The 7,320-nt window shown below is 46.1% G+C and overlaps 1 long non-coding RNA gene across 2 annotated transcripts in view; it reads left to right on the top strand.

The window, feature by feature from the left end:
• Positions 1 to 3,781: 3,781 nt before the first annotated feature.
• LOC119354225 overlaps positions 3,782 to 7,320 on the top strand; it is a 4,183-nt gene continuing 644 nt past the window's right edge. The window contains exons 1-3 of one of the 2 annotated variants that reach the window (XR_005170730.1): positions 3,782 to 4,258; positions 4,713 to 4,912; positions 5,833 to 6,963. This is a non-coding gene — a long non-coding RNA (uncharacterized LOC119354225). Of the gene's footprint in view, positions 4,259 to 4,712; positions 6,964 to 7,320 lie in introns of both variants that reach the window. The other variant, XR_005170729.1, reaches the window with a different exon arrangement.

Raw genomic sequence — 7,320 nt, 5'->3', positions numbered from 1 at the left:
TTATCAAAGTTACGTATTAACTGAAGCACAAAGTTACGTATATTCCTTCTCACTTGCACAAAGACAAGCAGAGCGACGATCTTGGCAGGCTGGCCAGGTCGCCAACGCTACGCTGGTCGGCTGGTGGCCGGTGGGTGGCTACGTCGAGGATGGTGAGGAGGGATCCGAGCAAGGTCGGGGTGGCTCCCGGATTCACGCACGGATGGAGGCCAAAACCGGGTCGGGGGGCACACACGGATTTGGCCACGAGACGGGTTCGTGCGTGATTCGAACTGGCCGTACGTGAAGAAAGCACCACGAATCGACTGGCATATAAGACTCGACCGACCACGCGAGTTCAGTATTCACGCCTCCGCCTCTGACCACGCAGCCACTAGCCCGACTCCAAAACCCTAATAACTCGACATGGATCTCCCCGACGAGCTCCTCGACCAAGTCCTCGGGCACGTCCCTCCGCGGCAGCTCGCCGCCTGCCGCTGCGTCTGCAAGAGCTGGCGGGCCGTCGTAGATGGCCGCGGGCTGCTGCCCGCCTACCTTGCGCCGCGCCCACTGCGTGGCATCTTCATCAATTTCTTCCACAAGCAGGGCCACAGCTTCTTCTCCCGCGACGCGCAGCCGCAGACGACCCCCCGCATTCCCATCAGCAGCAGCATGGTCCGCGTCCTCTACACATGCGTGGACGCGATGCATGCGTGCAACCCCGCGACGCGGCGGTGGGCGACGGTGCCTCCGCCGCCCGTACCCTTTTTCCGCAACCACACGTACCTCATGTTCGACCCAACGGTGTCGTTGCACTACGACGTGCTATGCTTCCCTAACGTGCCTGAGAGGCCGGCGCCGCCATATCAGTCTCCCAAGAGACATTGCAAGGCCAAGGAGGGATCATCATGGACGAGAGTGTACAGCTTCAGGGATTTTGAGAAATTGCCGCCGTCTTTGAAATCAGAATATCGGGATGAGGTGGCCACATTGGGCTCCGTGGAATGGCCACCGCACCTATACGCAGTGCAACTGTTCTCGTCAAGAACTGGCCAGTGGCAGGAGAGGCACTTCATTCGACAAGGCGACGTGGCAGTGACAGTGGCAGACGTGTGGTCGGACCCACATGCGCGGCATGGACCGAGGGCCCTTCGACGTAATGCTGTGTACTGGCGGGGAGCATTCTATCTCCATTGCTATGTTGACTTCATCGTGAGGTATCATCCTTGTTATCTAGTAAAAACTTGTTTACTCATGTCTTTAGCTTATGTGTTTCACTTAACTGCTGCTTACCGAATGCCTCTATCTCTAATATTATTTAGGCTGTCATTGCAAGATCGAAAGTATGCAGTGATCAAAACCCCAACATTCGATAATCTTTTGGGGGCACCGGTATCGCATAATGACACGCACCAGAAATCCAATGGGTATTTTGGAAAATCAAAGCAGAGGATCTACTACACCGCTGTCAACGGGTACCAAATTTCGGTATGGGTATTACAAGAGGCATCAGAGACATGTCAAACCATAGAGTGGGCGCTAAGGCATCAAAATGATCCTCGAGCATGATTTTCAGCGACACTATAACCGACACCTTATAGGAGATAAGATTGGCAAGTCTTGGACATTGGATCCCTGTATGGAAGAATCAAGTGACAAAGGGGACAATGGATGGGACTCTAGTGATGACAGCGTCACTGATGCAGGAGAAGAAGGGATCAACGGTAATGAGGGTTATAAAAATTGCTACTATGGAATGGATTTTTTGGGCTATCACCCTGACAGGGAAATTGTTTTCCTGGGCAGCCATTATAGCGGGTTTGCTTACTACTTAGGTGCCTCCAAATTGCATTACTTGGGCTCACTTTATCCAAATAGCGGACTACGCCATCGATCTCTCGCCGCGCCTACCCTCGGGTCATTCATCTATACACCTTGCGTTGAGGATCTGCTTCCCGCTTACAACGACCCATGATGAAAATGTATTTTATTTAATCTGTTTGTGTGTCGGCAGATAGAAGCTAGGTGTTGTACATGGGAGGATCGATCGATATCCATGAGCAAAATACTATACATTGGATGAGAAGAATCTACTCTGTTTGGACACAATTTTTCGGTTTTTGTTTATAGCATAGTACATTGTTACAGTTACTTTCTGGTTTTCTTTTTTCCAAACGTTTTGCAATGCCTTGTGTTGTTACCTTCTACTCTTTTGGTTATAGCAGCAACTCTTTTGGTTATAGCAGCACCGGCTGGTGGAGCGCCAGATCAACGGCGAGCGCGCGAGCAAGGAGGCCGTGGCAACCACGGCTACGGCGAACCCTAACTTCGTCGCGGAGCAGCGTGCGATCTATGAGGCCATCTGCACTCAAGCCGCTGCTCGCCAGGAAGCGGCCACCACGGAGGCGCGGCTGAAGGTGATCGCGGACGAGAACAAGCCAGGTCGCCAGCTGCGCCTCCTACGCGTCGCCGCCGAACTATCAGGCAGCCTGGTGGGACGACGACAGAGCGGGCACCATCATTTCTATCATGGATCTCACGTCCACCGACGACAGACAAGGCGCAGACTGCTCCGAGAATGAGTAGGGCACGGGAGGCGGCAGGGCGTTGTGTCCCATGTGGGTCAGTGTGTCTCCCCTGCTCTACTCTTTCTCGTCGAGACCGCAGCTTCACTTCATTGGTCTTATCGTCGGTGCTCATGAAGATGGCGGATGGAGGACGACAAGGACTTGGGCGCCGGACGCTACAGTATGATAGGTTTAGGGTCGGATCGGAACGGTTCTTTTTTGTTTTAAATGTTCGAAATCTAATGAAAACCCGTTGTGTTTGCATAAATGTCGTCTGGTCTGTATAAAGTCCAATGTGTTTGCACGAATTTCGTCCGATTGGTTCATAAAGTAGTTGAAATATATGCATGTCACGTAGGATGGTCGCCTTTCGCATCCGTGTCTGCGGACTAGTCCCACCGCGTCCGCGGACGGATGCGGGAGAAAATATGTGGGTCGACGTTGAAGATGCCCTTAGTTCTAGCTAAGCTATGGTGTGTTAGGTTATTTTTTGCGCTAATTCAACACTCTAGGGCGCCTTTGCGGGACCCCGCTCTGCATCCCTATTGCTGCTCTCTCTCTCTCTTTCTCTCTCTCTTGCATGCATGCAGGACGCCGCTATGCACCCTATTGCTCTCTCTCCCCCTCACTCTCTCCCTCCCTCTCTTCCTCTAACTAGCAGCATCCCAATGTTAACAATTTAAGTACGTGGACATGAAAAATACAATTCTTGCAAATAAAATAGGGGAGATGATAGCGATCAGCCGGCGGATAAACAGTTAAAACATCGGACTTCCTCGAGCAAACGACGCTTGTCCTCACAAGTCCCATCAAAACCGCTTGTCCTTTTCAATCCTATCTCCTCGTTGCACATCCACAAGTCGTATCCCTTTCCTTTCTAGTACCATCGGCATCACTCCTTCCTCACATCACCCGGCCTCATCTGAACTGCCGAACTAGTTGCCCTGGTTGTACGGGAGCAGGCTGCGGCGCATCCATGTTGCAAATCGTGGCTACAAAGATCGCGGCTGCAAGGGATTTCAAAAGGTATTGTAGCAGGGCGAGGTTCTAACACTGAACCGTCAGCGCGCACTCGCCTCAAATTAAAAGCATTAACGTGTGCGGTAAGGGCGACTAACCGCGCAGTCCACGTGTCCCTGTTACTGTATTGACGAGAGAGAGTTACGGCAGATAACACCTTCCCGGGTTAAAGGCAGCGATGGACCCTTTCCTTCCCTTCGAAGCAAGACAAATATCCCAGATTCACGCGCACCGCCCCATCCTCTCTCCCCTTCTTTCCTCTCGGCTCGTCGTTTCGGTGTCGGCGGCTCTCGTCGATGAGCACGGCGGCGGCGCTTTGAGAGCCACGTGGGAGACATCGAGGCGGAGGAAGACGGGTGGGAGGTTGGATCCGGTCATGGTGGCGTCGGAGCTTGGTGGACAAGCGGTGGCGTGTTGCTGGGTTGGCCGGTCGGTGTCGCGCGGATCCGATTCGAATAGGTTGTTGGCGACGTGCTGTGGGAGCAGGACAATGGGATTTGCTCCGGACGGTCCTTGGGACGCTTGTGCGGCAGAATAGCGGCTGCAGCGGCACGGCCGCGGGGAGCTGCGTCGACACAAACTACGGTGGCCTCCTCTGCATCCTCCCTCCCCGAGCGCGTCCAGTTTTATCCGCTCCCTTCCCATCTAGGCCCTCTTCCCTGCGAGGTAGTCCTCTCTCGCCGAGTTTTAAGGTGAGTTGTACGGTAGCTCAACCCCCCATTCTTATGATCTTGCTAATTTAGACATGGAGTAAGATGGTGCGACACATGTATGGATGCACAGACAACATCCCCTCTTCTATCTATTGTTTCAGGATGCATATATGTGTACTTGCTGAAAGAACTATGCATGCTTTCTTCTTAAAAAGTTCAGACCTGACCAACAAGGACAATATCCATCAACTAAATAGGCAGTACAGAGATAATCCAGTAAAAACATATGAGTATTCGGTTCTCCATCCCTTGATATCCCCTTGTCATGCATGCTTTGAGTCGAGTGATGTGAATTTTGGATCTGCAAGCTGGCCCTATTCAATTTATGTAAAAAGGAGTTTTTATGTTTTGCGATTATATTCTGTTGAACTCTTGCCTTGCATCATGTTTGTGCTAACTGAATATTTTTTTGTTGATATTATGTGGAATAAAGATGATGGCATGTCTTTAGTCTCATGACGAAAATAAAATGAAGGGGGGAAAACTGTTTGGAGGAGGGAATGCAATGGTTGACAATAGGCGAACTGGAGGATCGAGCAGTGTGGAGAGTTAGGACAACGCTGCAGCATTGGTCTACCTGCCATCGCTGTTGTGTTCTGATGCAGAGGAGGTCATGCAGCTGGTATAGAATGGGTATAATATCTCCATTTTTCTCTATATATTTCTTGATGGTTAATTTGTTGATTGGTATTATTTCGGTTGTGCATGATTAGTTTCTCCACAAGTGCACTTTCTAGAATGACCGCACACAACTACTCTGATAAATCATTGTTTTCACTGTACTCTTTTTCATATGCATATTCTTGACAACAAGATGACATTGTGATATCAACTAATCTCGAATTTCTGCTTCATACAATTGCTCCTGAACATGACCAACAGTGAAAGGACAACCTCTGTGTGATTGAATAGTTAACTTGGCTTTTAAAATGCAAACAAAATTTTGTAGGGCTAATTTTAACTCTCAGATAAAAGGGAGGTTCCACACGTTCCAGTCCCCATCCTCGTATCATTGATTCCCCTTGACCGTGAGAGGGAAAGGGTTGTTTAAATAAGAACTACTTTTCAGTTTCCATGTTTTGTTCTATTGGTCCCCTTTTTTATTTTCAGTTGTGGAGATTTTAATTATAGATCTAAGGATTCAGGTTTGTTCCCAGCCTTTTGCTTGTAGTTTCTGTTGAACTATCACTACTCTTATTGTTTCAGTAACATGATTACATAGTAATCCAATTTATTCTTATTTTCAACTCGCCATAGGAATCAAAGTGGTAGTAGCAGTTTCTGTTGAACAATTACTATTATTTTATTGTGTCATATACCTAAATTTATTCTTAGAGAAAACTTGGCATGCAAACTGCATGTGCTTATGTACTGTTTCAGTAACATGATTACATAGTAATCCAATTAATATGTAAGAGCCAATAGGAAGCATGACACTGTAGCTCTGTACTACTATTTCAGTTACATGATTCTATATAGCTAAAAAATTGTTACGCAAATCTATAATTGTTGCTGGAGAATGTAGCTTGCACTGAGTTTCTATAAAACTGCAGTACAAGCTAAAGGTCTGCGATCTCTGCATCACAATCTGCACTGACAGAAGATGGAAGGAACAAAGGTACAAATTCAAGTATGTATCTGCCAAACTTGATAGGTTTAACTCTAGGAATTTCATTACTATTGCCATGGTGTACTATTCTTTAAAGAATTTGTAGGATGTAGAAAATATGACTCGATGAGGGATCCGTTGGTTTAAAAAGACGTGGTATGGATAAGTTTCCTCTTTTCATGTTCACTAGCCCCTTCTTATTTATAGTTCTGTATCATTTTTATATTTGGATGCTTTATTCAAATGAAGATGAGGTGGATAGACATGTACCTTTCTATGAAAGATATGGCAATCAGAATGTTGTAGTTCTAAAAACATCTTATTGATATGTTCCTTCTATAATTTTGATCGTAGTTATTGTTAAGTAAGTGTGTGTTTCATATAGCCTAGCATCTGCAATTTCCTGCCATGAAATGAATTTGTATGGCATTTGTTAGTGCACTATCATGGTTGCTCTATGCTAGGCAGCAACAAGAACTCGTCCATGCTAAGGCAGCTCCATGCTTTGTAACCAATCATACATTTATATTGGCTTGCTAACCTTCATGGTCTGCTATCTTGTAATTTTAGGGACAACTTTCTAAGGTGTGAGCCAACTATATTTTCTTCCTAAGTGTTCATATATTTTATCAAACCATATGTATTTATTTTCTCTCCATATTTTAATCCTATATAAAAGTACATCCGTTCATTATTCGTTTTCTATTACCTATGATAGTTGCAACTAAAAAGAAATAAAAATTGTCAAGAGGATGTTGTAGTTCAACTATTCAAACTTTATGTTGCGGTTCTATGATTATATCCGAGTCTTTTGCTTTCTGTCAAACTACACTGCAAATTAATGTCTGGACAAGTGAATCTCCGAAGAATATTCAATTTTATTTTAGTTAGGAGGCCCTGCAGTTTGCGGGTTACACAATGCTACTTTATCGACAGTCTTACTAGAAGCATTTTATTTCCTCCTAATAGGAACATTTCGACTTTATCAATATCAAATTCTACGTTGACTGTGGTTCTCTCTTCTACTGCCACAGCCCTCGACGGCATCATTTGCTGTACATGTTTGATTACATAGGTATGATCTTTCTCATGGTTCACCCTCGAAAGCTTTTATACCTGGCCATTGGTATGCATTTCATCACTTTGTTATGGAGGGAATTCTCTCGCTGATCTTTTCTGTTTGGCTATTCTGCTTGAACTTGTATAACTCATATGGTTACATATACTGGTTTAGTGGTAGAAATTTGGAGTGCTCATTATACTAACTCGTTACTCGTTAGGTACTATCATGCAGAACATCTTCCCAATGCAAATATGTATACTCTCACATGATAATTTGTCCTAATGTTTACACTCACATGATGGTCATATTCTTCCTTTATTGAATATAAGCATTCTCTTCTTTGAAAAATGGTACTATTGCTTTTTTGCT

This window comes from Triticum dicoccoides, chromosome 2A (assembly GCF_002162155.2).
Source record: "Triticum dicoccoides isolate Atlit2015 ecotype Zavitan chromosome 2A, WEW_v2.0, whole genome shotgun sequence".
Classification (NCBI taxonomy): Eukaryota; Viridiplantae; Streptophyta; class Magnoliopsida; order Poales; family Poaceae; genus Triticum; species Triticum dicoccoides.
This window is presented reverse-complemented; position numbering and strand designations above follow the sequence as displayed.